The sequence below is a fragment of the Urtica dioica genome, unplaced genomic scaffold, assembly GCF_054948205.1.
Source record: "Urtica dioica subsp. dioica isolate 48M unplaced genomic scaffold, U.dioica_male_clone48M_v1_H2 Urtica_dioica_male_H2_contig_17, whole genome shotgun sequence".
Classification (NCBI taxonomy): domain Eukaryota; kingdom Viridiplantae; phylum Streptophyta; class Magnoliopsida; order Rosales; family Urticaceae; genus Urtica; species Urtica dioica.
This window is the reverse complement of record NW_028297219.1, coordinates 241219-265000: the sequence shown is the minus strand read 5'-3', so window position 1 is coordinate 265000 and position 23782 is coordinate 241219. Positions and strand designations below refer to the sequence as shown.

At 46.8% G+C, this 23782-nt stretch overlaps 53 non-coding genes across 53 annotated transcripts; all 53 read right to left on the bottom strand.

Moving 5' to 3' along the window:
* Window positions 1–73: 73 nt before the first annotated feature.
* Window positions 74–192, bottom strand: LOC149376913 (5S ribosomal RNA). Its single transcript, XR_016295069.1, has one exon. It is a non-coding gene; the product is annotated as a 5S ribosomal RNA (ribosomal RNA).
* Window positions 193–526: 334 nt separating this feature from the next.
* LOC149376912 (5S ribosomal RNA) lies at window positions 527–645 on the bottom strand. Its single transcript, XR_016295068.1, has one exon. It is a non-coding gene; the product is annotated as a 5S ribosomal RNA (ribosomal RNA).
* A 334-nt stretch (window positions 646–979) lies between these two features.
* LOC149376911 (5S ribosomal RNA) lies at window positions 980–1098 on the bottom strand. The gene has a single exon (XR_016295067.1). It is a non-coding gene; the product is annotated as a 5S ribosomal RNA (ribosomal RNA).
* A 334-nt stretch (window positions 1099–1432) lies between these two features.
* On the bottom strand, window positions 1433–1551 carry LOC149376910 (5S ribosomal RNA). The gene has a single exon (XR_016295066.1). It is a non-coding gene; the product is annotated as a 5S ribosomal RNA (ribosomal RNA).
* Window positions 1552–1872: 321 nt separating this feature from the next.
* Window positions 1873–1991, bottom strand: LOC149376909 (5S ribosomal RNA). The gene has a single exon (XR_016295065.1). It is a non-coding gene; the product is annotated as a 5S ribosomal RNA (ribosomal RNA).
* Window positions 1992–2325: 334 nt separating this feature from the next.
* Window positions 2326–2444, bottom strand: LOC149376908 (5S ribosomal RNA). Its single transcript, XR_016295064.1, has one exon. It is a non-coding gene; the product is annotated as a 5S ribosomal RNA (ribosomal RNA).
* Window positions 2445–2778: 334 nt separating this feature from the next.
* Window positions 2779–2897, bottom strand: LOC149376907 (5S ribosomal RNA). Its single transcript, XR_016295062.1, has one exon. It is a non-coding gene; the product is annotated as a 5S ribosomal RNA (ribosomal RNA).
* A 334-nt stretch (window positions 2898–3231) lies between these two features.
* LOC149376906 (5S ribosomal RNA) lies at window positions 3232–3350 on the bottom strand. Its single transcript, XR_016295224.1, has one exon. It is a non-coding gene; the product is annotated as a 5S ribosomal RNA (ribosomal RNA).
* A 334-nt stretch (window positions 3351–3684) lies between these two features.
* LOC149376905 (5S ribosomal RNA) lies at window positions 3685–3803 on the bottom strand. The gene has a single exon (XR_016295061.1). It is a non-coding gene; the product is annotated as a 5S ribosomal RNA (ribosomal RNA).
* Window positions 3804–4137: 334 nt separating this feature from the next.
* On the bottom strand, window positions 4138–4256 carry LOC149376904 (5S ribosomal RNA). Its single transcript, XR_016295162.1, has one exon. It is a non-coding gene; the product is annotated as a 5S ribosomal RNA (ribosomal RNA).
* Window positions 4257–4590: 334 nt separating this feature from the next.
* On the bottom strand, window positions 4591–4709 carry LOC149376903 (5S ribosomal RNA). The gene has a single exon (XR_016295082.1). It is a non-coding gene; the product is annotated as a 5S ribosomal RNA (ribosomal RNA).
* Window positions 4710–5043: 334 nt separating this feature from the next.
* Window positions 5044–5162, bottom strand: LOC149376902 (5S ribosomal RNA). Its single transcript, XR_016295223.1, has one exon. It is a non-coding gene; the product is annotated as a 5S ribosomal RNA (ribosomal RNA).
* A 334-nt stretch (window positions 5163–5496) lies between these two features.
* Window positions 5497–5615, bottom strand: LOC149376901 (5S ribosomal RNA). Its single transcript, XR_016295060.1, has one exon. It is a non-coding gene; the product is annotated as a 5S ribosomal RNA (ribosomal RNA).
* A 334-nt stretch (window positions 5616–5949) lies between these two features.
* Window positions 5950–6068, bottom strand: LOC149376900 (5S ribosomal RNA). The gene has a single exon (XR_016295161.1). It is a non-coding gene; the product is annotated as a 5S ribosomal RNA (ribosomal RNA).
* A 334-nt stretch (window positions 6069–6402) lies between these two features.
* LOC149376899 (5S ribosomal RNA) lies at window positions 6403–6521 on the bottom strand. Its single transcript, XR_016295081.1, has one exon. It is a non-coding gene; the product is annotated as a 5S ribosomal RNA (ribosomal RNA).
* A 334-nt stretch (window positions 6522–6855) lies between these two features.
* Window positions 6856–6974, bottom strand: LOC149376898 (5S ribosomal RNA). Its single transcript, XR_016295059.1, has one exon. It is a non-coding gene; the product is annotated as a 5S ribosomal RNA (ribosomal RNA).
* Window positions 6975–7308: 334 nt separating this feature from the next.
* Window positions 7309–7427, bottom strand: LOC149376897 (5S ribosomal RNA). The gene has a single exon (XR_016295058.1). It is a non-coding gene; the product is annotated as a 5S ribosomal RNA (ribosomal RNA).
* A 334-nt stretch (window positions 7428–7761) lies between these two features.
* Window positions 7762–7880, bottom strand: LOC149376896 (5S ribosomal RNA). Its single transcript, XR_016295057.1, has one exon. It is a non-coding gene; the product is annotated as a 5S ribosomal RNA (ribosomal RNA).
* A 334-nt stretch (window positions 7881–8214) lies between these two features.
* On the bottom strand, window positions 8215–8333 carry LOC149376895 (5S ribosomal RNA). Its single transcript, XR_016295254.1, has one exon. It is a non-coding gene; the product is annotated as a 5S ribosomal RNA (ribosomal RNA).
* A 334-nt stretch (window positions 8334–8667) lies between these two features.
* LOC149376894 (5S ribosomal RNA) lies at window positions 8668–8786 on the bottom strand. Its single transcript, XR_016294844.1, has one exon. It is a non-coding gene; the product is annotated as a 5S ribosomal RNA (ribosomal RNA).
* A 334-nt stretch (window positions 8787–9120) lies between these two features.
* On the bottom strand, window positions 9121–9239 carry LOC149376893 (5S ribosomal RNA). The gene has a single exon (XR_016295107.1). It is a non-coding gene; the product is annotated as a 5S ribosomal RNA (ribosomal RNA).
* Window positions 9240–9573: 334 nt separating this feature from the next.
* On the bottom strand, window positions 9574–9692 carry LOC149376892 (5S ribosomal RNA). The gene has a single exon (XR_016295222.1). It is a non-coding gene; the product is annotated as a 5S ribosomal RNA (ribosomal RNA).
* A 334-nt stretch (window positions 9693–10026) lies between these two features.
* Window positions 10027–10145, bottom strand: LOC149376891 (5S ribosomal RNA). Its single transcript, XR_016295225.1, has one exon. It is a non-coding gene; the product is annotated as a 5S ribosomal RNA (ribosomal RNA).
* Window positions 10146–10479: 334 nt separating this feature from the next.
* Window positions 10480–10598, bottom strand: LOC149376890 (5S ribosomal RNA). The gene has a single exon (XR_016294806.1). It is a non-coding gene; the product is annotated as a 5S ribosomal RNA (ribosomal RNA).
* Window positions 10599–10933: 335 nt separating this feature from the next.
* On the bottom strand, window positions 10934–11052 carry LOC149376889 (5S ribosomal RNA). The gene has a single exon (XR_016295056.1). It is a non-coding gene; the product is annotated as a 5S ribosomal RNA (ribosomal RNA).
* Window positions 11053–11386: 334 nt separating this feature from the next.
* On the bottom strand, window positions 11387–11505 carry LOC149376888 (5S ribosomal RNA). The gene has a single exon (XR_016295160.1). It is a non-coding gene; the product is annotated as a 5S ribosomal RNA (ribosomal RNA).
* Window positions 11506–11838: 333 nt separating this feature from the next.
* LOC149376887 (5S ribosomal RNA) lies at window positions 11839–11957 on the bottom strand. The gene has a single exon (XR_016295055.1). It is a non-coding gene; the product is annotated as a 5S ribosomal RNA (ribosomal RNA).
* A 334-nt stretch (window positions 11958–12291) lies between these two features.
* On the bottom strand, window positions 12292–12410 carry LOC149376886 (5S ribosomal RNA). Its single transcript, XR_016295054.1, has one exon. It is a non-coding gene; the product is annotated as a 5S ribosomal RNA (ribosomal RNA).
* Window positions 12411–12744: 334 nt separating this feature from the next.
* On the bottom strand, window positions 12745–12863 carry LOC149376885 (5S ribosomal RNA). The gene has a single exon (XR_016295053.1). It is a non-coding gene; the product is annotated as a 5S ribosomal RNA (ribosomal RNA).
* Window positions 12864–13197: 334 nt separating this feature from the next.
* LOC149376884 (5S ribosomal RNA) lies at window positions 13198–13316 on the bottom strand. Its single transcript, XR_016295221.1, has one exon. It is a non-coding gene; the product is annotated as a 5S ribosomal RNA (ribosomal RNA).
* Window positions 13317–13650: 334 nt separating this feature from the next.
* LOC149376883 (5S ribosomal RNA) lies at window positions 13651–13769 on the bottom strand. The gene has a single exon (XR_016295051.1). It is a non-coding gene; the product is annotated as a 5S ribosomal RNA (ribosomal RNA).
* Window positions 13770–14103: 334 nt separating this feature from the next.
* Window positions 14104–14222, bottom strand: LOC149376882 (5S ribosomal RNA). The gene has a single exon (XR_016295050.1). It is a non-coding gene; the product is annotated as a 5S ribosomal RNA (ribosomal RNA).
* Window positions 14223–14556: 334 nt separating this feature from the next.
* LOC149376881 (5S ribosomal RNA) lies at window positions 14557–14675 on the bottom strand. Its single transcript, XR_016295048.1, has one exon. It is a non-coding gene; the product is annotated as a 5S ribosomal RNA (ribosomal RNA).
* A 334-nt stretch (window positions 14676–15009) lies between these two features.
* On the bottom strand, window positions 15010–15128 carry LOC149376880 (5S ribosomal RNA). Its single transcript, XR_016295047.1, has one exon. It is a non-coding gene; the product is annotated as a 5S ribosomal RNA (ribosomal RNA).
* A 334-nt stretch (window positions 15129–15462) lies between these two features.
* On the bottom strand, window positions 15463–15581 carry LOC149376879 (5S ribosomal RNA). Its single transcript, XR_016295220.1, has one exon. It is a non-coding gene; the product is annotated as a 5S ribosomal RNA (ribosomal RNA).
* A 334-nt stretch (window positions 15582–15915) lies between these two features.
* On the bottom strand, window positions 15916–16034 carry LOC149376878 (5S ribosomal RNA). Its single transcript, XR_016295046.1, has one exon. It is a non-coding gene; the product is annotated as a 5S ribosomal RNA (ribosomal RNA).
* A 334-nt stretch (window positions 16035–16368) lies between these two features.
* LOC149376877 (5S ribosomal RNA) lies at window positions 16369–16487 on the bottom strand. Its single transcript, XR_016295045.1, has one exon. It is a non-coding gene; the product is annotated as a 5S ribosomal RNA (ribosomal RNA).
* Window positions 16488–16821: 334 nt separating this feature from the next.
* Window positions 16822–16940, bottom strand: LOC149376876 (5S ribosomal RNA). Its single transcript, XR_016295044.1, has one exon. It is a non-coding gene; the product is annotated as a 5S ribosomal RNA (ribosomal RNA).
* A 334-nt stretch (window positions 16941–17274) lies between these two features.
* Window positions 17275–17393, bottom strand: LOC149376875 (5S ribosomal RNA). Its single transcript, XR_016295043.1, has one exon. It is a non-coding gene; the product is annotated as a 5S ribosomal RNA (ribosomal RNA).
* Window positions 17394–17727: 334 nt separating this feature from the next.
* Window positions 17728–17846, bottom strand: LOC149376874 (5S ribosomal RNA). Its single transcript, XR_016295218.1, has one exon. It is a non-coding gene; the product is annotated as a 5S ribosomal RNA (ribosomal RNA).
* A 334-nt stretch (window positions 17847–18180) lies between these two features.
* LOC149376873 (5S ribosomal RNA) lies at window positions 18181–18299 on the bottom strand. Its single transcript, XR_016295042.1, has one exon. It is a non-coding gene; the product is annotated as a 5S ribosomal RNA (ribosomal RNA).
* A 334-nt stretch (window positions 18300–18633) lies between these two features.
* LOC149376872 (5S ribosomal RNA) lies at window positions 18634–18752 on the bottom strand. The gene has a single exon (XR_016295041.1). It is a non-coding gene; the product is annotated as a 5S ribosomal RNA (ribosomal RNA).
* A 334-nt stretch (window positions 18753–19086) lies between these two features.
* LOC149376871 (5S ribosomal RNA) lies at window positions 19087–19205 on the bottom strand. The gene has a single exon (XR_016295039.1). It is a non-coding gene; the product is annotated as a 5S ribosomal RNA (ribosomal RNA).
* Window positions 19206–19539: 334 nt separating this feature from the next.
* On the bottom strand, window positions 19540–19658 carry LOC149376870 (5S ribosomal RNA). The gene has a single exon (XR_016295038.1). It is a non-coding gene; the product is annotated as a 5S ribosomal RNA (ribosomal RNA).
* Window positions 19659–19992: 334 nt separating this feature from the next.
* On the bottom strand, window positions 19993–20111 carry LOC149376869 (5S ribosomal RNA). Its single transcript, XR_016295217.1, has one exon. It is a non-coding gene; the product is annotated as a 5S ribosomal RNA (ribosomal RNA).
* A 334-nt stretch (window positions 20112–20445) lies between these two features.
* LOC149376868 (5S ribosomal RNA) lies at window positions 20446–20564 on the bottom strand. The gene has a single exon (XR_016295037.1). It is a non-coding gene; the product is annotated as a 5S ribosomal RNA (ribosomal RNA).
* Window positions 20565–20898: 334 nt separating this feature from the next.
* On the bottom strand, window positions 20899–21017 carry LOC149376867 (5S ribosomal RNA). The gene has a single exon (XR_016295036.1). It is a non-coding gene; the product is annotated as a 5S ribosomal RNA (ribosomal RNA).
* Window positions 21018–21351: 334 nt separating this feature from the next.
* Window positions 21352–21470, bottom strand: LOC149376866 (5S ribosomal RNA). Its single transcript, XR_016295323.1, has one exon. It is a non-coding gene; the product is annotated as a 5S ribosomal RNA (ribosomal RNA).
* A 334-nt stretch (window positions 21471–21804) lies between these two features.
* Window positions 21805–21923, bottom strand: LOC149376865 (5S ribosomal RNA). Its single transcript, XR_016295035.1, has one exon. It is a non-coding gene; the product is annotated as a 5S ribosomal RNA (ribosomal RNA).
* A 333-nt stretch (window positions 21924–22256) lies between these two features.
* LOC149376864 (5S ribosomal RNA) lies at window positions 22257–22375 on the bottom strand. The gene has a single exon (XR_016295322.1). It is a non-coding gene; the product is annotated as a 5S ribosomal RNA (ribosomal RNA).
* A 334-nt stretch (window positions 22376–22709) lies between these two features.
* LOC149376863 (5S ribosomal RNA) lies at window positions 22710–22828 on the bottom strand. The gene has a single exon (XR_016295034.1). It is a non-coding gene; the product is annotated as a 5S ribosomal RNA (ribosomal RNA).
* A 334-nt stretch (window positions 22829–23162) lies between these two features.
* On the bottom strand, window positions 23163–23281 carry LOC149376862 (5S ribosomal RNA). The gene has a single exon (XR_016295033.1). It is a non-coding gene; the product is annotated as a 5S ribosomal RNA (ribosomal RNA).
* Window positions 23282–23615: 334 nt separating this feature from the next.
* Window positions 23616–23734, bottom strand: LOC149376861 (5S ribosomal RNA). The gene has a single exon (XR_016295032.1). It is a non-coding gene; the product is annotated as a 5S ribosomal RNA (ribosomal RNA).
* Window positions 23735–23782: the final 48 nt, after the last annotated feature.

Here is a 23782-nt window from a genome sequence, read left to right as displayed (position 1 = left end):
AACAAGGCTCGGAGCGATTTTTGGTGAAATTAAATCGTTTCGGCCTCCGAAAAAAATAATTCGCAAAAAAAGAGGGATGCAACACGAGGACTTCCCAGGAGGTCACCCATCCTAGTACTACTCTCGCCCAAGCACGCTTAACTTCGGAGTTCTGATGGGATCCGGTGCATTAGTGCTGGTATGATCGCATCCGCAAGCATTAGCGCGCATTATCTATATAAGAATCAACGCCGCGACTCCCAAAAGCCATAACTACGTCTTCGGTGCACCAAAAATCACATAAAATATATGAATTCCTAATAACTTTTCGCGATCTTCGCGTTGCGACGGTTTCGGAAGAGTGATCGGCGAAATTCCGACAAGGTGAACGGGGGAAGGGTAAAATCGTAAATTTCGCCCTCGGTCCGGAATTTCGACTTTCACCGGTGAATTGTAAGCGTAAACGGGCATTTGAACAAGGCTCGGAGCGATTTTTGGTGAAATTCCAACGTTTCGGCCTCCGAAAAAAATAATTCGCAAAAAAAGAGGGATGCAACACGAGGACTTCCCAGGAGGTCACCCATCCTAGTACTACTCTCGCCCAAGCACGCTTAACTTCGGAGTTCTGATGGGATCCGGTGCATTAGTGCTGGTATGATCGCATCCGCAAGCATTAGCGCGCATTATCTATATAATAATCAACTCCGCGACTCCCAAAAGTCATAACTACGTCTTCGGTGCACCAAAAATCACATAAAATATATGAATTCCTAATAACTTTTCGCGATCTTCGCGTTGGGACGGTTTCGGAAGAGTGATCGGCGAAATTCCGACAAGGTGAACGGGGGAAGGGTAAAATCGTAAATTTCGCCCTCGGTCCGGAATTTCGACTTTCACCGGTGAATTGTAAGCGTAAACGGGCAGTTGAACAAGACTCGGAGCGATTTTTGGTGAAATTCCAACGTTTCGGCCTCCGACAAAAAGAATTCGCAAAAAAAGAGGGATGCAACACGAGGACTTCCCAGGAGGTCACCCATCCTAGTACTACTCTCGCCCAAGCACGCTTAACTTCGGAGTTCTGATGGGATCCGGTGCATTAGTGCTGGTATGATCGCATCCGCAAGCATTAGCGCGCATTATCTATATAAGAATCAACGCCGCGACTCCCAAAAGCCATAACTACGTCTTCGGTGCACCAAAAATCACATAAAATATATGAATTCCTAATAACTTTTCGCGATCTTCGCGTTGGGACGGCTTCGGAAGAGTGATCGGCGAAATTCCGAAAAGGTGAACGGGGGAAGGGTAAAATCGTAAATTTCGCCCTCGGTCCGGAATTTCGACTTTCACCGGTGAATTGTAAGCGTAAACGGGCATTTGAACAAGGCTCGGAGCGATTTTTGGTGAAAATCCAACGTTTCGGTCTCCGAAAAAAATAATTCGCAAAAAAAGAGGGATGCAACACGAGGACTTCCCAGGAGGTCACCCATCCTAGTACTACTCTCGCCCAAGCACGCTTAACTTCGGAGTTCTGATGGGATCCGGTGCATTAGTGCTGGTATGATCGCATCCGCAAGCATTAGCGCGCATTATCTATATAAGAATCAACGCCGCGACTCCCAAAAGCCATAACTACCACTTCGGTGCACCAAAAATCACATAAAATATATGAATTCCTAGTAACTTTTCGCGATCTTCGCGTTGGGACGGTTTCGGAAGAGTGATCGGCGAAATTCCGACAAGGTGAACGGGGGAAGGGTAAAATCGTAAAATTCGCCCTCGGTCCGGAATTTCGACTTTCACCGGTGAATTGTAAGCGTAAACGGGCTCGGAGCGATTTTTGGTGAAATTCCAACGTTTCGGCCTCCGACAAAAATAATTCGCAAAAAAAGAGGGATGCAACACGAGGACTTCCCAGGAGGTCACCCATCCTAGTACTACTCTCGCCCAAGCACGCTTAACTTCGGAGTTCTGATGGGATCCGGTGCATTAGTGCTGGTATGATCGCATCCGCAAGCATTAGCGCGCATTATCTATATAAGAATCAACGCCGCGACTCCCAAAAGCCGTAACTACGTCTTCGGTGCACTAAAAATCACATAAAATATATGAATTCCTAATAACTTTTCGCGATCTTCGCGTTGGGACGGTTTCGGAAGAGTGATCGGCGAAATTCCGACAAGGTGAACGGGGGAAGGGTAAAATCGTAAATTTCGCCCTCGGTCCGGAATTTCGACTTTCACCGGTGAATTGTAAGCGTAAACGGGCATTTGAACAAGGATCGGAGCGATTTTTGGTGAAATTCCAACGTTTCGGCCTCCGAAAAAAATAATTCGCAAAAAAAGAGGGATGCAACACGAGGACTTCCCAGGAGGTCACCCATCCTAGTACTACTCTCGCCCAAGCACGCTTAACTTCGGAGTTCTGATGGGATCCGGTGCATTAGTGCTGGTATGATCGCATCCGCAAGCATTAGCGCGCATTATCTATATAAGAATCAACGCCGCGACTCCCAAAAGCCATAACTACGTCTTCGGTGCACCAAAAATCACATAAAATATATGAATTCCTAATAACTTTTCGCGATCTTCGCGTTGGGACGGTTTCGGAAGAGTGATCGGCGAAATTCCGACAAGGTGAACGGGGGAAGGGTAAAATCGTAAATTTCGCCCTCGGTCCGGAATTTCGACTTTCACCGGTGAATTGTAAGCGTAAACGGGCATTTGAACAAGGCTCGGAGCGATTTTTGGTGAAATTCCATCGTTTCGGCCTCCGAAAAAAATAATTCGCAAAAAAAGAGGGATGCAACACGAGGACTTCCCAGGAGGTCACCCATCCTAGTACTACTCTCGCCCAAGCACGCTTAACTTCGGAGTTCTGATGGGATCCGGTGCATTAGTGCTGGTATGATCGCATCCGCAAGCATTAGCGCGCATTATCTATATAAGAATCAACGCCGCGACTCCCAAAAGCCATAACTACGTCTTCGGTGCACCAAAAATCACATAAAATATATGAATTCCTAATAACTTTTCGCGATCTTCGCGTTGGGACGGTTTCGGAAGAGTGATCGGCGAAATTCCGACAAGGTGAACGGGGGAAGGGTAAAATCGTAAATTTCACCCTCGGTCCGGAATTTCGACTTTCACCGGTGAATTGTAAGCGTAAACGGGCATTTGAACAAGACTCGGAGCGATTTTTGGTGAAATTCCAACGTTTCGGCCTCCGACAAAAATAATTCGCAAAAAAAGAGGGATGCAACACGAGGACTTCCCAGGAGGTCACCCATCCTAGTACTACTCTCGCCCAAGCAAGCTTAACTTCGGAGTTCTGATGGGATCCGGTGCATTAGTGCTGGTATGATCGCATCCGCAAGCATTAGCGCGCATTATCTATATAAGAATCAACGCCGCGATTCCCAAAAGCCATAACTACGTCTTCGGTGCACCAAAAATCACATAAAATATATGAATTCCTAATAACTTTTCGCGATCTTCGCGTTGGGACGGTTTCGGAAGAGTGATCGGCGAAATTCCGACAAGGTGAACGGGGGAAGGGTAAAATCGTAAATTTCGCCCTCGGTCCGGAATTTCGACTTTCACCGGTGAATTGTATGCGTAAACGGGCATTTGAACAAGGCTCGGAGCGATTTTTGGTGAAATTCCATCGTTTCGGCCTCCGAAAAAAATAATTCGCAAAAAAAGAGGGATGCAACACGAGGACTTCCCAGGAGGTCACCCATCCTAGTACTACTCTCGCCCAAGCACGCTTAACTTCGGAGTTCTGATGGGATCCGGTGCATTAGTGCTGGTATGATCGCATCCGCAAGCATTAGCGCGCATTATCTATATAAGAATCAACGCCGCGACTCCCAAAAGCCATAACTACGTCTTCGGTGCACCAAAAATCACATAAAATATATGAATTCCTAATAACTTTTCGCGATCTTCGCGTTGGGACGGTTTCGGAAGAGTGATCGGCGAAATTCCGACAAGGTGAACGGGGGAAGGGTAAAATCGTAAATTTCGCCCTCGGTCCGGAATTTCGACTTTCACCGGTGAATTGTAAGCGTAAACGGGCCTTTGAACAAGACTCGGAGCGATTTTTGGTGAAATTCCAACGTTTCGGCCTCCGACAAAAATAATTCGCAAAAAAAGAGGGATGCAACACGAGGACTTCCCAGGAGGTCACCCATCCTAGTACTACTCTCGCCCAAGCACGCTTAACTTCGGAGTTCTGATGAGATCCGGTGCATTAGTGCTGGTATGATCGCATCCGCAAGCATTAGCGCGCATTATCTATATAAGAATCAACGCCGCGACTCCCGAAAGCCATAACTACGTCTTCGGTGCACCAAAAATCACATAAAATATATGAATTCCTAATAACTTTTCGCGATCTTCGCGTTGGGACGGTTTCGGAAGAGTGATCGGCGAAATTCCGACAAGGTGAACGGGGGAAGGGTAAAATCGTAAATTTCGCCCTCGGTCCGGAATTTCGACTTTCACCGGTGAATTGTATGCGTAAACGGGCATTTGAACAAGGCTCGGAGCGATTTTTGGTGAAATTCCATCGTTTCGGCCTCCGAAAAAAATAATTCGCAAAAAAAGAGGGATGCAACACGAGGACTTCCCACGAGGTCACCCATCCTAGTACTACTCTCGCCCAAGCACGCTTAACTTCGGAGTTCTGATGGGATCCGGTGCATTAGTGCTGGTATGATCGCATCCGCAAGCATTAGCGCGCATTATCTATATAAGAATCAACGCCGCGACTCCCAAAAGCCATAACTACGTCTTCGGTGCACCAAAAATCACATAAAATATATGAATTCCTAATAACTTTTCGCGATCTTCGCGTTGGGACGGTTTCGGAAGAGTGATCGGCGAAATTCCGACAAGGTGAACGGGGGAAGGGTAAAATCGTAAATTTCGCCCTCGGTCCGGAATTTCGACTTTCACCGGTGAATTGTAAGCGTAAACGGGCATTTGAACAAGGCTCGGAGCGATTTTTGGTGAAATTCCATCGTTTCGGCCTCCGAAAAAAATAATTCGCAAAAAAAGAGGGATGCAACACGAGGACTTCCCAGGAGGTCACCCATCCTAGTACTACTCTCGCCCAAGCAAGCTTAACTTCGGAGTTCTGATGGGATCCGGTGCATTAGTGCTGGTATGATCGCATCCGCAAGCATTAGCGCGCATTATCTATATAAGAATCAACGCCGCGATTCCCAAAAGCCATAACTACGTCTTCGGTGCACCAAAAATCACATAAAATATATGAATTCCTAATAACTTTTCGCGATCTTCGCGTTGGGACGGTTTCGGAAGAGTGATCGGCGAAATTCCGACAAGGTGAACGGGGGAAGGGTAAAATCGTAAATTTCGCCCTCGGTCCGGAATTTCGACTTTCACCGGTGAATTGTATGCGTAAACGGGCATTTGAACAAGGCTCGGAGCGATTTTTGGTGAAATTCCATCGTTTCGGCCTCTGAAAAAAATAATTCGCAAAAAAAGAGGGATGCAACACGAGGACTTCCCAGGAGGTCACCCATCCTAGTACTACTCTCGCCCAAGCACGCTTAACTTCGGAGTTCTGATGGGATCCGGTGCATTAGTGCTGGTATGATCGCATCCGCAAGCATTAGCGCGCATTATCTATATAAGAATCAACGCCGCGACTCCCAAAAGTCATAACTACGTCTTCGGTGCACCAAAAATCACATAAAATATATGAATTCCTAATAACTTTTCGCGATCTTCGCGTTGGGACGGTTTCGGAAGAGTGATCGGCGAAATTCCGACAAGGTGAACGGGGGAAGGGTAAAATCGTAAATTTCGCCCTCGGTCCGGAATTTCGACTTTCACCGGTGAATTGTAAGCGTAAACGGGCCTTTGAACAAGACTCGGAGCGATTTTTGGTGAAATTCCAACGTTTCGGCCTCCGACAAAAATAATTCGCAAAAAAAGAGGGATGCAACACGAGGACTTCCCAGGAGGTCACCCATCCTAGTACTACTCTCGCCCAAGCACGCTTAACTTCGGAGTTCTGATGAGATCCGGTGCATTAGTGCTGGTATGATCGCATCCGCAAGCATTAGCGCGCATTATCTATATAAGAATCAACGCCGCGACTCCCGAAAGCCATAACTACGTCTTCGGTGCACCAAAAATCACATAAAATATATGAATTCCTAATAACTTTTCGCGATCTTCGCGTTGGGACGGTTTCGGAAGAGTGATCGGCGAAATTCCGACAAGGTGAACGGGGGAAGGGTAAAATCGTAAATTTCGCCCTCGGTCCGGAATTTCGACTTTCACCGGTGAATTGTATGCGTAAACGGGCATTTGAACAAGGCTCGGAGCGATTTTTGGTGAAATTCCATCGTTTCGGCCTCCGAAAAAAATAATTCGCAAAAAAAGAGGGATGCAACACGAGGACTTCCCACGAGGTCACCCATCCTAGTACTACTCTCGCCCAAGCACGCTTAACTTCGGAGTTCTGATGGGATCCGGTGCATTAGTGCTGGTATGATCGCATCCGCAAGCATTAGCGCGCATTATCTATATAAGAATCAACGCCGCGACTCCCAAAAGCCATAACTACGTCTTCGGTGCACCAAAAATCACATAAAATATATGAATTCCTAATAACTTTTCGCGATCTTCGCGTTGGGACGGTTTCGGAAGAGTGATCGGCGAAATTCCGACAAGGTGAACGGGGGAAGGGTAAAATCGTAAATTTCGCCCTCGGTCCGGAATTTCGACTTTCACCGGTGAATTGTAAGCGTAAACGGGCATTTGAACAAGGCTCGGAGCGATTTTTGGTGAAATTCCATCGTTTCGGCCTCCGAAAAAAATAATTCGCAAAAAAAGAGGGATGCAACACGAGGACTTCCCAGGAGGTCACCCATCCTAGTACTACTCTCGCCCAAGCACGCTTAACTTCGGAGTTCTGATGGGATCCGGTGCATTAGTGCTGGTATGATCGCATCCGCAAGCATTAGCGCGCATTATCTATATAAGAATCAACGCCGCGACTCCCAAAAGCCATAACTACGTCTTCGGTGCACCAAAAATCACATAAAATATATGAATTCCTAATAACTTTTCGCGATCTTCGCGTTGGGACGGTTTCGGAAGAGTGATCGGCGAAATTCCGACAAGGTGAACGGGGGAAGGGTAAAATCGTAAATTTCGCCCTCGGTCCGGAATTTCGACTTTCACCGGTGAATTGTAAGCGTAAACGGGCATTTGAACAAGGCTCGGAGCGATTTTTGGTGAAATTCCAACGTTTCGGCCTCCGAAAAAAATAATTCGCAAAAGAAGAGGGATGCAACACGAGGACTTCCCAGGAGGTCACCCATCCTAGTACTACTCTCGCCCAAGCACGCTTAACTTCGGAGTTCTGATGGGATCCGGTGCATTAGTGCTGGTATGATCGCATCCGCAAGCATTAGCGCGCATTATCTATATAAGAATCAACGCCGCGACTCCCAAAAGCCATAACTACGTCTTCGGTGCACCAAAAATCACATAAAATATATGAATTCCTAATAACTTTTCGCGATCTTCGCGTTGGGACGGTTTCGGAAGAGTGATCGGCGAAATTCCGACAAGGTGAACGGGGGAAGGGTAAAATCGTAAATTTCGCCCTCGGTCCGGAATTTCGACTTTCACCGGTGAATTGTAAGCGTAAACGGGCATTTGAACAAGGCTCGGAGCGATTTTTGGTGAAATTCCATCGTTTCGGCCTCCGAAAAAAATAATTCGCAAAAAAAGAGGGATGCAACACGAGGACTTCCCAGGAGGTCACCCATCCTAGTACTACTCTCGCCCAAGCACGCTTAACTTCGGAGTTCTGATGGGATCCGGTGCATTAGTGCTGGTATGATCGCATCCGCAAGCATTAGCGCGCATTATCTATATAAGAATCAACGCCGCGACTCCCAAAAGCCATAACTACGTCTTCGGTGCACCAAAAATCACATAAAATATATGAATTCCTAATAACTTTTCGCGATCTTCGCGTTGGGACGGTTTCGGAAGAGTGATCGGCGAAATTCCGACAAGGTGAACGGGGGAAGGGTAAAATCGTAAATTTCGCCCTCGGTCCGGAATTTCGACTTTCACCGGTGAATTGTAAGCGTAAACGGGCCTTTGAACAAGACTCGGAGCGATTTTTGGTGAAATTCCAACGTTTCGGCCTCCGAAAAAAATAATTCGCAAAAAAAGAGGGATGCAACACGAGGACTTCCCAGGAGGTCACCCATCCTAGTACTACTCTCGCCCAAGCACGCTTAACTTCGGAGTTCTGATGAGATCCGGTGCATTAGTGCTGGTATGATCGCATCTGCAAGCATTAGCGCGCATTATCTATATAAGAATCAACGCCGCGACTCCCGAAAGCCATAACTACGTCTTCGGTGCACCAAAAATCACATAAAATATATGAATTCCTAATAACTTTTCGCGATCTTCGCGTTGGGACGGTTTCAGAAGAGTGATCGGCGAAATTCCGACAAGGTGAACGGGGGAAGGGTAAAATCGTAAATTTCGCCCTCGGTCCGGAATTTCGACTTTCACCGGTGAATTGTAAGCGTAAACGGGCATTTGAACAAGGCTCGGAGCGATTTTTGGTGAAATTCCAACGTTTCGGCCTCCGAAAAAAATAATTCGCAAAAAAAGAGGGATGCAACACGAGGACTTCCCAGGAGGTCACCCATCCTAGTACTACTATCGCCCAAGCACGCTTAACTTCGGAGTTCTGATGGGATCCGGTGCATTAGTGCTTGTATGATCGCATCCGCAAGCATTAGCGCGCATTATCTATATAAGAATCAACGCCGCGACTCCCAAAAGCCATAACTACGTCTTCGGTGCACCAAAAATCACATAAAATATATGAATTCCTAATAACTTTTCGCGATCTTCGCGTTGGGACGGTTTCGGAAGAGTGATCGGCGAAATTCCGACAAGGTGAACGGGGGAAGGGTAAAATCGTAAATTTCGCCCTCGGTCCGGAATTTCGACTTTCACCGGTGAATTGTATGCGTAAACGGGCATTTGAACAACGCTCGGAGCGATTTTTGGTGAAATTCCATCGTTTCGGCCTCCGAAAAAAATAATTCGCAAAAAAAGATGGATGCAACACGAGGACTTCCCAGGAGGTCACCCATCCTAGTACTACTCTCGCCCAAGCACGCTTAACTTCGGAGTTCTGATGGGATCCGGTGCATTAGTGCTGGTATGATCGCATCCGCAAGCATTAGCGCGCATTATCTATATAAGAATCAACGCCGCGACTCCCAAAAGCCATAACTACGTCTTCGGTGCACCAAAAATCACATAAAATATATGAATTCCTAATAACTTTTCGCGATCTTCGCGTTGGGACGGTTTCGGAAGAGTGATCGGCGAAATTCCGACAAGGTGAACGGGGGAAGGGTAAAATCGTAAATTTTGCCCTCGGTCCGGAATTTCGACTTTCACCGGTGAATTGTAAGCGTAAACGGGCATTTGAACAAGACTCGGAGCGATTTTTGGTGAAATTCCAACGTTTTGGCCTCCGACAAAAATAATTCGCAAAAAAAGAGGGATGCAACACGAGGACTTCCCAGGAGGTCACCCATCCTAGTACTACTCTCGCCCAAGCAAGCTTAACTTCGGAGTTCTGATGGGATCCGGTGCATTAGTGCTGGTATGATCGCATCCGCAAGCATTAGCGAGCATTATCTATATAAGAATCAACGCCGCGTTTCCCAAAAGCCATAACTACGTCTTCGGTGCACCAAAAATCACATAAAATATATGAATTCCTAATAACTTTTCGCGATCTTCGCGTTGGGACGGTTTCGGAAGAGTGATCGGCGAAATTCCGACAAGGTGAACGGGGGAAGGGTAAAATCGTAAATTTCGCCCTCGGTCCGAAATTTCGACTTTCACTGGTGAATTGTATGCGTAAACGGGCATTTGAACAAGGCTCGGAGCGATTTTTGGTGAAATTCCATCGTTTCGGCCTCCGAAAAAAATAATTCGCAAAAAAAGAGGGATGCAACACGAGGACTTCCCAGGAGGTCACCCATCCTAGTACTACTCTCGCCCAATCACGCTTAACTTCGGAGTTCTGATGGGATCCGGTGCATTAGTGCTGGTATGATCGCATCCGCAAGCATTAGCGCGCATTATCTATATAAGAATCAACGCCGCGACTCCCGAAAGCCATAACTACGTCTTCGGTGCACCAAAAATCACATAAAATATATGAATTCCTAATAACTTTTCGCGATCTTCGCGTTGGGACGGTTTCGGAAGAGTGATCGGCGAAATTCCGACAAGGTGAACGGGGGAAGGGTAAAATCGTAAATTTCGCCCTCGGTCCGGAATTTCGACTTTCACCGGTGAATTGTAAGCGTAAACGGGCATTTGAACAAGACTCGGAGCGATTTTTGGTGAAATTCCAACGTTTCGGCCTCCGACAAAAATAATTCGCAAAAAAAGAGGGATGCAACACGAGGACTTCCCAGGAGGTCACCCATCCTAGTACTACTCTCGCCCAAGCAAGCCTAACTTCGGAGTTCTGATGGGATCCGGTGCATTAGTGCTGGTATGATCGCATCCGCAAGCATTAGCGAGCATTATCTATATAAGAATCAACGCCGCGATTCCCAAAAGCCATAACTACGTCTTCGGTGCACCAAAAATCACATAAAATATATGAATTCCTAATAACTTTTCGCGATCTTCGCGTTGGGACGGTTTCGGAAGAGTGATCGGCGAAATTCCGACAAGGTGAACGGGGGAAGGGTAAAATCGTAAATTTCGCCCTCGGTCCGGAATTTCGACTTTCACCGGTGAATTGTATGCGTAAACGGGCATTTGAACAAGGCTCGGAGCGATTTTTGGTGAAATTCCATCGTTTCGGCCTCCGAAAAAAATAATTCGCAAAAAAAAGAGGGATGCAACACGAGGACTTCCCAGGAGGTCACCCATCCTAGTACTACTCTCGCCCAAGCACGCTTAACTTCGGAGTTCTGATGGGATCCGGTGCATTAGTGCTGGTATGATCGCATCCGCAAGCATTAGCGCGCATTATCTATATAAGAATCAACGCCGCGACTCCCAAAAGCCATAACTACGTCTTCGGTGCACCAAAAATCACATAAAATATATGAATTCCTAATAACTTTTCGCGATCTTCGCGTTGGGACGGTTTCGGAAGAGTGATCGGCGAAATTCCGACAAGGTGAACGGGGGAAGGGTAAAATCGTAAATTTCGCCCTCGGTCCGGAATTTCGACTTTCACCGGTGAATTGTAAGCGTAAACGGGCCTTTGAACAAGACTCGGAGCGATTTTTGGTGAAATTCCAACGTTTCGGCCTCCGAAAAAAATAATTCGCAAAAAAAGAGGGATGCAACACGAGGACTTCCCAGGAGGTCACCCATCCTAGTACTACTCTCGCCCAAGCACGCTTAACTTCGGAGTTCTGATGAGATCCGGTGCATTAGTGCTGGTATGATCGCATCCGCAAGCATTAGCGCGCATTATCTATATAAGAATCAACGCCGCGACTCCCGAAAGCCATAACTACGTCTTCGGTGCACCAAAAATCACATAAAATATATGAATTCCTAATAACTTTTCGCGATCTTCGCGTTGGGACGGTTTCGGAAGAGTGATCGGCGAAATTCCGACAATGTGAACGGGGGAAGGGTAAAATCGTAAATTCGCCCTCGGTCCGGAATTTCGACTTTCACCGGTGAATTGTATGCGTAAACGGGCATTTGAACAAGACTCGGAGCGATTTTTGGTGAAATTCCAACGTTTCGGCCTCCGACAAAAATAATTCGCAAAAAAAGAGGGATGCAACACGAGGACTTCCCAGGAGGTCACCCATCCTAGTACTACTCTCGCCCAAGCACGCTTAACTTCGGAGTTCTGATGGGATCCGGTGCATTAGTGCTGGTATGATCGCATCCGCAAGCATTAGCGCGCATTATCTATATAAGAATCAACGCCGCGACTCCCAAAAGCCATAATTACGTCTTCGGTGCACCAAAAATCACATAAAATATATGAATTCCTAATAACTTTTCGCGATCTTCGCGTTGGGACGGTTTCGGAAGAGTGATCGGCGAAATTCCGACAAGGTGAACGGGGGAAGGGTAAAATCGTAAATTTCGCCCTCGGTCCGGAATTTCGACTTTCACCGGTGAATTGTATGCGTAAACAGGCATTTGAACAAGGCTCGGAGCGATTTTTGGTGAAATTCCATCGTTTCGGCCTCCGAAAAAAATAATTCGCAAAAGAAGAGGGATGCAACACGAGGACTTCCCAGGAGGTCACCCATCCTAGTACTACTCTCGCCCAAGCACGCTTAACTTCGGAGTTCTGATGGGATCCGGTGCATTAGTGCTGGTATGATCGCATCCGCAAGCATTAGCGCGCATTATCTATATAAGAATCAACGCCGCGACTCCCAAAAGTCATAACTACGTCTTCGGTGCACCAAAAATCACATAAAATATATGAATTCCTAATAACTTTTCGCGATCTTCGCGTTGGGACGGTTTCGGAAGAGTGATCGGCGAAATTCCGACAAGGTGAACGGGGGAAGGGTAAAATCGTAAATTTCGCCCTCGGTCCGGAATTTCGACTTTCACCGGTGAATTGTAAGCGTAAACGGGCAGTTGAACAAGACTCGGAGCGATTTTTGGTGAAATTCCAACGTTTCGGCCTCCGACAAAAATAATTCGCAAAAAAAGAGGGATGCAACACGAGGACTTCCCAGGAGGTCACCCATCCTAGTACTACTCTCGCCCAAGCACGCTTAACTTCGGAGTTCTGATGGGATCCGGTGCATTAGTGCTGGTATGATCGCATCCGCAAGCATTAGCGCGCATTATCTATATAAGAATCAACGCCGCGACTCCCAAAAGCCATAACTACGTCTTCGGTGCACCAAAAATCACATAAAATATATGAATTCCTAATAACTTTTCGCGATCTTCGCGTTGGGACGGTTTCGGAAGAGTGATCGGCGAAATTCCGACAAGGTGAACGGGGGAAGGGTAAAATCGTAAATTTCGCCCTCGGTCCGGAATTTCGACTTTCACCGGTGAATTGTAAGCGTAAACGGGCATTTGAACAAGACTCGGAGCGATTTTTGGTGAAATTCCAACGTTTCGGCCTCCGACAAAAATAATTCGCAAAAAAAGAGGGATGCAACACGAGGACTTCCCAGGAGGTCACCCATCCTAGTACTACTCTCGCCCAAGCAAGCTTAACTTCGGAGTTCTGATGGGATCCGGTGCATTAGTGCTGGTATGATCGCATCCGCAAGCATTAGCGCGCATTATATATATAAGAATCAACGCCGCGATTCCCAAAAGCCATAACTACGTCTTCGGTGCACCAAAAATCACATAAAATATATGAATTCCTAATAACTTTTCGCGATCTTCGCGTTGGGACGGTTTCGGAAGAGTGATCGGCGAAATTCCGACAAGGTGAACGGGGGAAGGGTAAAATCATAAATTTCGCCCTCGGTCTGGAATTTCGACTTTCACCGGTGAATTGTATGCGTAAACGGGCATTTGAACAAGGCTCGGAGCGATTTTTGGTGAAATTCCATCGTTTCGGCCTCCGAAAAAAATAATTCGCAAAAAAAGAGGGATGCAACACGAGGACTTCCCAGGAGGTCACCCATCCTAGTACTACTCTCGCCCAAGCACGCTTAACTTCGGAGTTCTGATGGGATCCGGTGCATTAGTGCTGGTATGATCGCATCCGCAAGCATTAGCGCGCATTATCTATATAAGAATCAACGCCGCGACTCCCAAAAGCCATAACTACGTCTTCGGTGCACCAAAAATCACATAAAATATATGAATTCCTAATAACTTTTCGCGATCTTCGCGTTGGGACGGTTTCGGAAGAGTGATCGGCGAAATTCCGACAAGGTGAACGGGGGAAGGGTAAAATCGTAAATTTCGCCCTCGGTCCGGAATTTCGACTTTCACCGGTGAATTGTAAGCGTAAACGGGCATTTGAACAAGACTCGGAGCGATTTTTGGTGAAATTCCAACGTTTCGGCCTCCGACAAAAATAATTCGCAAAAAAAGAGGGATGCAACACGAGGACTTCCCAGGAGGTCACCCATCCTAGTACTACTCTCGCCCAAGCACGCTTAACTTCGGAGTTCTGATGGGATCCGGTGCATTAGTGCTGGTATGATCGCATCCGCAAGCATTAGCGCGCATTATCTATATAAGAATCAACGCCGCGACTCCCAAAAGCCATAACTACGTCTTCGGTGCACCAAAAATCACATAAAATATATGAATTCCTAATAACTTTTCGCGATCTTCGCGTTGGGATGGTTTCGGAAGAGTGATCGGCGAAATTCCGACAAGGTGAACGGGGGAAGGGTAAAATCATAAATTTCGCCCTCGGTCCGGAATTTCGACTTTCACCGGTGAATTGTATGCGTAAACGGGCATTTGAACAAGGCTCGGAGCGATTTTTGGTGAAATTCCATCGTTTCGGCCTCCGAAAAAAATAATTCGCAAAAAAAGAGGGATGCAACACGAGGACTTCCCAGGAGGTCACCCATCCTAGTACTACTCTCGCCCAAGCACGCTTAACTTCGGAGTTCTGATGGGATCCGGTGCATTAGTGCTGGTATGATCGCATCCGCAAGCATTAGCGCGCATTATCTATATAAGAATCAACGCCGCGACTCCCAAAAGTCATAACTACGTCTTCGGTGCACCAAAAATCACATAAAATATATGAATTCCTAATAACTTTTCGCGATCTTCGCGTTGGGACGGTTTCGGAAGAGTGATCGGCGAAATTCCGACAAGGTGAACGGGGGAAGGGTAAAATCGTAAATTTCGCCCTCGGTCCGGAATTTCGACTTTCACCGGTGAATTGTAAGCGTAAACGGGCAGTTGAACAAGACTCGGAGCGATTTTTGGTGAAATTCCAACGTTTCGGCCTCCGACAAAAATAATTCGCAAAAAAAGAGGGATGCAACACGAGGACTTCCCAGGAGGTCACCCATCCTAGTACTACTCTCGCCCAAGCACGCTTAACTTCGGAGTTCTGATGGGATCCGGTGCATTAGTGCTGGTATGATCGCATCCGCAAGCATTAGCGCGCATTATCTATATAAGAATCAACGCCGCGACTCCCAAAAGCCATAACTACGTCTTCGGTGCACCAAAAATCACATAAAATATATGAATTCCTAATAACTTTTCGCGATCTTCGCGTTGGGACGGTTTCGGAAGAGTGATCGGCGAAATTCCGACAAGGTGAACGGGGGAAGGGTAAAATCGTAAATTTCGCCCTCGGTCCGGAATTTCGACTTTCACCGGTGAATTGTAAGCGTAAACGGGCATTTGAACAAGACTCGGAGCGATTTTTGGTGAAATTCCAACGTTTCGGCCTCCGACAAAAATAATTCGCAAAAAAAGAGGGATGCAACACGAGGACTTCCCAGGAGGTCACCCATCCTAGTACTACTCTCGCCCAAGCAAGCTTAACTTCGGAGTTCTGATGGGATCCGGTGCATTAGTGCTGGTATGATCGCATCCGCAAGCATTAGCGCGCATTATATATATAAGAATCAACGCCGCGATTCCCAAAAGCCATAACTACGTCTTCGGTGCACCAAAAATCACATAAAATATATGAATTCCTAATAACTTTTCGCGATCTTCGCGTTGGGACGGTTTCGGAAGAGTGATCGGCGAAATTCCGACAAGGTGAACGGGGGAAGGGTAAAATCATAAATTTCGCCCTCGGTCTGGAATTTCGACTTTCACCGGTGAATTGTATGCGTAAACGGGCATTTGAACAAGGCTCGGAGCGATTTTTGGTGAAATTCCATCGTTTCGGCCTCCGAAAAAAATAATTCGCAAAAAAAGAGGGATGCAACACGAGGACTTCCCAGGAGGTCACCCATCCTAGTACTACTCTCGCCCAAGCACGCTTAACTTCGGAGTTCTGATGGGATCCGGTGCATTAGTGCTGGTATGATCGCATCCGCAAGCATTAGCGCGCATTATCTATATAAGAATCAACGCCGCGACTCCCAAAAGCCATAACTACGTCTTCGGTGCACCAAAAATCACATAAAATATATGAATTCCTAATAACTTTTCGCGATCTTCGCGTTGGGACGGTTTCGGAAGAGTGATCGGCGAAATTCCGACAAGGTGAACGGGGGAAGGGTAAAATCGTAAATTTCGCCCTCGGTCCGGAATTTCGACTTTCACCGGTGAATTGTAAGCGTAAACGGGCATTTGAACAAGACTCGGAGCGATTTTTGGTGAAATTCCAACGTTTCGGCCTCCGACAAAAATAATTCGCAAAAAAAGAGGGATGCAACACGAGGACTTCCCAGGAGGTCACCCATCCTAGTACTACTCTCGCCCAAGCACGCTTAACTTCGGAGTTCTGATGGGATCCGGTGCATTAGTGCTGGTATGATCGCATCCGCAAGCATTAGCGCGCATTATCTATATAAGAATCAACGCCGCGACTCCCAAAAGCCATAACTACGTCTTCGGTGCACCAAAAATCACATAAAATATATGAATTCCTAATAACTTTTCGCGATCTTCGCGTTGGGATGGTTTCGGAAGAGTGATCGGCGAAATTCCGACAAGGTGAACGGGGGAAGGGTAAAATCATAAATTTCGCCCTCGGTCCGGAATTTCGACTTTCACCGGTGAATTGTATGCGTAAACGGGCATTTGAACAAGGCTCGGAGCGATTTTTGGTGAAATTCCATCGTTTCGGCCTCCGAAAAAAATAATTCGCAAAAAAAGAGGGATGCAACACGAGGACTTCCCAGGAGGTCACCCATCCTAGTACTACTCTCGCCCAAGCACGCTTAACTTCGGAGTTCTGATGGGATCCGGTGCATTAGTGCTGGTATGATCGCATCCGCAAGCATTAGCGCGCATTATCTATATAAGAATCAACGCCGCGACTCCCAAAAGTCATAACTACGTCTTCGGTGCACCAAAAATCACATAAAATATATGAATTCCTAATAACTTTTCGCGATCTTCGCGTTGGGACGGTTTCGGAAGAGTGATCGGCGAAATTCCGACAAGGTGAACGGGGGAAGGGTAAAATCGTAAATTTCGCCCTCGGTCCGGAATTTCGACTTTCACCGGTGAATTGTAAGCGTAAACGGGCAGTTGAACAAGACTCGGAGCGATTTTTGGTGAAATTCCAACGTTTCGGCCTCCGACAAAAATAATTCGCAAAAAAAGAGGGATGCAACACGAGGACTTCCCAGGAGGTCACCCATCCTAGTACTACTCTCGCCCAAGCACGCTTAACTTCGGAGTTCTGATGGGATCCGGTGCATTAGTGCTGGTATGATCGCATCCGCAAGCATTAGCGCGCATTATCTATATAAGAATCAACGCCGCGACTCCCAAAAGCCATAACTACGTCTTCGGTGCACCAAAAATCACATAAAATATATGAATTCCTAATAACTTTTCGCGATCTTCGCGTTGGGACGGTTTCGGAAGAGTGATCGGCGAAATTCCGACAAGGTGAACGGGGGAAGGGTAAAATCGTAAATTTCGCCCTCGGTCCGGAATTTCGACTTTCACCGGTGAATTGTAAGCGTAAACGGGCATTTGAACAAGACTCGGAGCGATTTTTGGTGAAATTCCAACGTTTCGGCCTCCGACAAAAATAATTCGCAAAAAAAGAGGGATGCAACACGAGGACTTCCCAGGAGGTCACCCATCCTAGTACTACTCTCGCCCAAGCAAGCTTAACTTCGGAGTTCTGATGGGATCCGGTGCATTAGTGCTGGTATGATCGCATCCGCAAGCATTAGCGCGCATTATATATATAAGAATCAACGCCGCGATTCCCAAAAGCCATAACTACGTCTTCGGTGCACCAAAAATCACATAAAATATATGAATTCCTAATAACTTTTCGCGATCTTCGCGTTGGGACGGTTTCGGAAGAGTGATCGGCGAAATTCCGACAAGGTGAACGGGGGAAGGGTAAAATCATAAATTTCGCCCTCGGTCTGGAATTTCGACTTTCACCGGTGAATTGTATGCGTAAACGGGCATTTGAACAAGGCTCGGAGCGATTTTTGGTGAAATTCCATCGTTTCGGCCTCCGAAAAAAATAATTCGCAAAAAAAGAGGGATGCAACACGAGGACTTCCCAGGAGGTCACCCATCCTAGTACTACTCTCGCCCAAGCACGCTTAACTTCGGAGTTCTGATGGGATCCGGTGCATTAGTGCTGGTATGATCGCATCCGCAAGCATTAGCGCGCATTATCTATATAAGAATCAACGCCGCGACTCCCAAAAGCCATAACTACGTCTTCGGTGCACCAAAAATCACATAAAATATATGAATTCCTAATAACTTTTCGCGATCTTCGCGTTGGGACGGTTTCGGAAGAGTGATCGGCGAAATTCCGACAAGGTGAACGGGGGAAGGGTAAAATCGTAAATTTCGCCCTCGGTCCGGAATTTCGACTTTCACCGGTGAATTGTAAGCGTAAACGGGCATTTGAACAAGACTCGGAGCGATTTTTGGTGAAATTCCAACGTTTCGGCCTCCGACAAAAATAATTCGCAAAAAAAGAGGGATGCAACACGAGGACTTCCCAGGAGGTCACCCATCCTAGTACTACTCTCGCCCAAGCACGCTTAACTTCGGAGTTCTGATGGGATCCGGTGCATTAGTGCTGGTATGATCGCATCCGCAAGCATTAGCGCGCATTATCTATATAAGAATCAACGCCGCGACTCCCAAAAGCCATAACTACGTCTTCGGTGCACCAAAAATCACATAAAATATATGAATTCCTAATAACTTTTCGCGATCTTCGCGTTGGGATGGTTTCGGAAGAGTGATCGGCGAAATTCCGACAAGGTGAACGGGGGAAGGGTAAAATCATAAATTTCGCCCTCGGTCCGGAATTTCGACTTTCACCGGTGAATTGTATGCGTAAACGGGCATTTGAACAAGGCTCGGAGCGATTTTTGGTGAAATTCCATCGTTTCGGCCTCCGAAAAAAATAATTCGCAAAAAAAGAGGGATGCAACACGAGGACTTCCCAGGAGGTCACCCATCCTAGTACTACTCTCGCCCAAGCACGCTTAACTTCGGAGTTCTGATGGGATCCGGTGCATTAGTGCTGGTATGATCGCATCCGCAAGCATTAGCGCGCATTATCTATATAAGAATCAACGCCGCGACTCCCAAAAGTCATAACTACGTCTTCGGTGCACCAAAAATCACATAAAATATATGAATTCCTAATAACTTTTCGCGATCTTCGCGTTGGGACGGTTTCGGAAGAGTGATCGGCGAAATTCCGACAAGGTGAACGGGGGAAGGGTAAAATCGTAAATTTCGCCCTCGGTCCGGAATTTCGACTTTCACCGGTGAATTGTAAGCGTAAACGGGCAGTTGAACAAGACTCGGAGCGATTTTTGGTGAAATTCCAACGTTTCGGCCTCCGACAAAAATAATTCGCAAAAAAAGAGGGATGCAACACGAGGACTTCCCAGGAGGTCACCCATCCTAGTACTACTCTCGCCCAAGCACGCTTAACTTCGGAGTTCTGATGGGATCCGGTGCATTAGTGCTGGTATGATCGCATCCGCAAGCATTAGCGCGCATTATCTATATAAGAATCAACGCCGCGACTCCCAAAAGCCATAACTACGTCTTCGGTGCACCAAAAATCACATAAAATATATGAATTCCTAATAACTTTTCGCGATCTTCGCGTTGGGACGGTTTCGGAAGAGTGATCGGCGAAATTCCGACAAGGTGAACGGGGGAAGGGTAAAATCGTAAATTTCGCCCTCGGTCCGGAATTTCGACTTTCACCGGTGAATTGTAAGCGTAAACGGGCATTTGAACAAGACTCGGAGCGATTTTTGGTGAAATTCCAACGTTTCGGCCTCCGACAAAAATAATTCGCAAAAAAAGAGGGATGCAACACGAGGACTTCCCAGGAGGTCACCCATCCTAGTACTACTCTCGCCCAAGCAAGCTTAACTTCGGAGTTCTGATGGGATCCGGTGCATTAGTGCTGGTATGATCGCATCCGCAAGCATTAGCGCGCATTATATATATAAGAATCAACGCCGCGATTCCCAAAAGCCATAACTACGTCTTCGGTGCACCAAAAATCACATAAAATATATGAATTCCTAATAACTTTTCGCGATCTTCGCGTTGGGACGGTTTCGGAAGAGTGATCGGCGAAATTCCGACAAGGTGAACGGGGGAAGGGTAAAATCATAAATTTCGCCCTCGGTCTGGAATTTCGACTTTCACCGGTGAATTGTATGCGTAAACGGGCATTTGAACAAGGCTCGGAGCGATTTTTGGTGAAATTCCATCGTTTCGGCCTCCGAAAAAAATAATTCGCAAAAAAAGAGGGATGCAACACGAGGACTTCCCAGGAGGTCACCCATCCTAGTACTACTCTCGCCCAAGCACGCTTAACTTCGGAGTTCTGATGGGATCCGGTGCATTAGTGCTGGTATGATCGCATCCGCAAGCATTAGCGCGCATTATCTATATAAGAATCAACGCCGCGACTCCCAAAAGCCATAACTACGTCTTCGGTCCACCAAAAATCACATAAAATATATGAATTCCTAATAACTTTTCGCGATCTTCGCGTTGGGACGGTTTCGGAAGAGTGATCGGCGAAATTCCGACAAGGTGAACGGGGGAAGGGTAAAATCGTAAATTTCGCCCTCGGTCCGGAATTTCGACTTTCACCGGTGAATTGTAAGCGTAAACGGGCATTTGAACAAGACTCGGAGCGATTTTTGGTGAAATTCCAACGTTTCGGCCTCCGACAAAAATAATTCGCAAAAAAAGAGGGATGCAACACGAGGACTTCCCAGGAGGTCACCCATCCTAGTACTACTCTCGCCCAAGCACGCTTAACTTCGGAGTTCTGATGGGATCCGGTGCATTAGTGCTGGTATGATCGCATCCGCAAGCATTAGCGCGCATTATCTATATAAGAATCAACGCCGCGACTCCCAAAAGCCATAACTACGTCTTCGGTGCACCAAAAATCACATAAAATATATGAATTCCTAATAACTTTTCGCGATCTTCGCGTTGGGATGGTTTCGGAAGAGTGATCGGCGAAATTCCGACAAGGTGAACGGGGGAAGGGTAAAATCATAAATTTCGCCCTCGGTCCGGAATTTCGACTTTCACCGGTGAATTGTATGCGTAAACGGGCATTTGAACAAGGCTCGGAGCGATTTTTGGTGAAATTCCATCGTTTCGGCCTCCGAAAAAAATAATTCGCAAAAAAAGAGGGATGCAACACGAGGACTTCCCAGGAGGTCACCCATCCTAGTAGTACTCTCGCCCAAGCACGCTTAACTTCGGAGTTCTGATGAGATCCGGTGCATTAGTGCTGGTATGATCGCATCCGCAAGCATTAGCGCGCATTATCTATATAAGAATCAACGCCGCGACTCCCAAAAGTCATAACTACGTCTTCGGTGCACCAAAAATCACATAAAATATATGAATTCCTAATAACTTTTCGCGATCTTCGCGTTGGGACGGTTTCGGAAGAGTGATCGGCGAAATTCCGACAAGGTGAACGGGGGAAGGGTAAAATCGTAAATTTCGCCCTCGGTCCGGAATTTCGACTTTCACCGGTGAATTGTAAGCGTAAACGGGCAGTTGAACAAGACTCGGAGCGATTTTTGGTGAAATTCCAACGTTTCGGCCTCCGACAAAAATAATTCGCAAAAAAAGAGGGATGCAACACGAGGACTTCCCAGGAGGTCACCCATCCTAGTACTACTCTCGCCCAAGCACGCTTAACTTCGGAGTTCTGATGGGATCCGGTGCATTAGTGCTGGTATGATCGCATCCGCAAGCATTAGCGCGCATTATCTATATAAGAATCAACGCCGCGACTCCCAAAAGCCATAACTACGTCTTCGGTGCACCAAAAATCACATAAAATATATGAATTCCTAATAACTTTTCGCGATCTTCGCGTTGGGACGGTTTCGGAAGAGTGATCGGCGAAATTCCGACAAGGTGAACGGGGGAAGGGTAAAATCGTAAATTTCGCCCTCGGTCCGGAATTTCGACTTTCACCGGTGAATTGTAAGCGTAAACGGGCATTTGAACAAGACTCGGAGCGATTTTTGGTGAAATTCCAACGTTTCGGCCTCCGACAAAAATAATTCGCAAAAAAGAGGGATGCAACACGAGGACTTCCCAGGAGGTCAACCATCCTAGTACTACTCTCGCCCAAGCAAGCTTAACTTCGGAGTTCTGATGGGATCCGGTGCATTAGTGCTGGTATGATCGCATCCGCAAGCATTAGCGCGCATTATCTATATAAGAATCAACGCCGCGACTCCCAAAAGCCATAACTACGTCTTCGGTGCACCAAAAATCACATAAAATATATGAATTCCTAATAACTTTTCGCGATCTTCGCGTTGGGACGGTTTCGGAAGAGTGATCGGCGAAATTCCGACAAGGTGAACGGGGGAAGGGTAAAATCGTAAATTTCGCCCTCGGTTCGGAATTTCGACTTTCACCGGTGAATTGTAAGCGTAAACGGGCATTTGAACAAGACTCGGAGCGATTTTTGGTGAAATTCCAACGTTTCGGCCTCCGACAAAAATAATTCGCAAAAAAAGAGGGATGCAACACGAGGACTTCCCAGGAGGTCACCCATCCTAGTACTACTCTCGCCCAAGCACGCTTAACTTCGGAGTTCTGATGGGATCCGGTGCATTAGTGCTGGTATGATCGCATCCGCAAGCATTAGCGCGCATTATCTATATAAGAATCAACGCCGCGACTCCCAAAAGCCATAACTACGTCTTCGGTGCACCAAAAATCACATAAAATATATGAATTCCTAATAACTTTTCGCGATCTTCGCGTTGGGATGGTTTCGGAAGAGTGATCGGCGAAATTCCGACAAGGTGAACGGGGGAAGGGTAAAATCATAAATTTCGCCCTCGGTCCGGAATTTCGACTTTCACCGGTGAATTGTATGCGTAAACGGGCATTTGAACAAGGCTCGGAGCGATTTTTGGTGAAATTCCATCGTTTCGGCCTCCGAAAAAAATAATTCGCAAAAAAAGAGGGATGCAACACGAGGACTTCCCAGGAGGTCACCCATCCTAGTACTACTCTCGCCCAAGCACGCTTAACTTCGGAGTTCTGATGGGATCCGGTGCATTAGTGCTGGTATGATCGCATCCGCAAGCATTAGCGCGCATTATCTATATAAGAATCAACGCCGCGACTCCCAAAAGTCATAACTACGTCTTCGGTGCACCAAAAATCACATAAAATATATGAATTCCTAATAACTTTTCGCGATCTTCGCGTTGGGACGGTTTCGGAAGAGTGATCGGCGAAATTCCGACAAGGTGAACGGGGGAAGGGTAAAATCGTAAATTTCGCCCTCGGTCCGGAATTTCGACTTTCACCGGTGAATTGTAAGCGTAAACGGGCAGTTGAACAAGACTCGGAGCGATTTTTGGTGAAATTCCAACGTTTCGGCCTCCGACAAAAATAATTCGCAAAAAAAGAGGGATGCAACACGAGGACTTCCCAGGAGGTCACCCATCCTAGTACTACTCTCGCCCAAGCACGCTTAACTTCGGAGTTCTGATGGGATCCGGTGCATTAGTGCTGGTATGATCGCATCCGCAAGCATTAGCGCGCATTATCTATATAAGAATCAACGCCGCGACTCC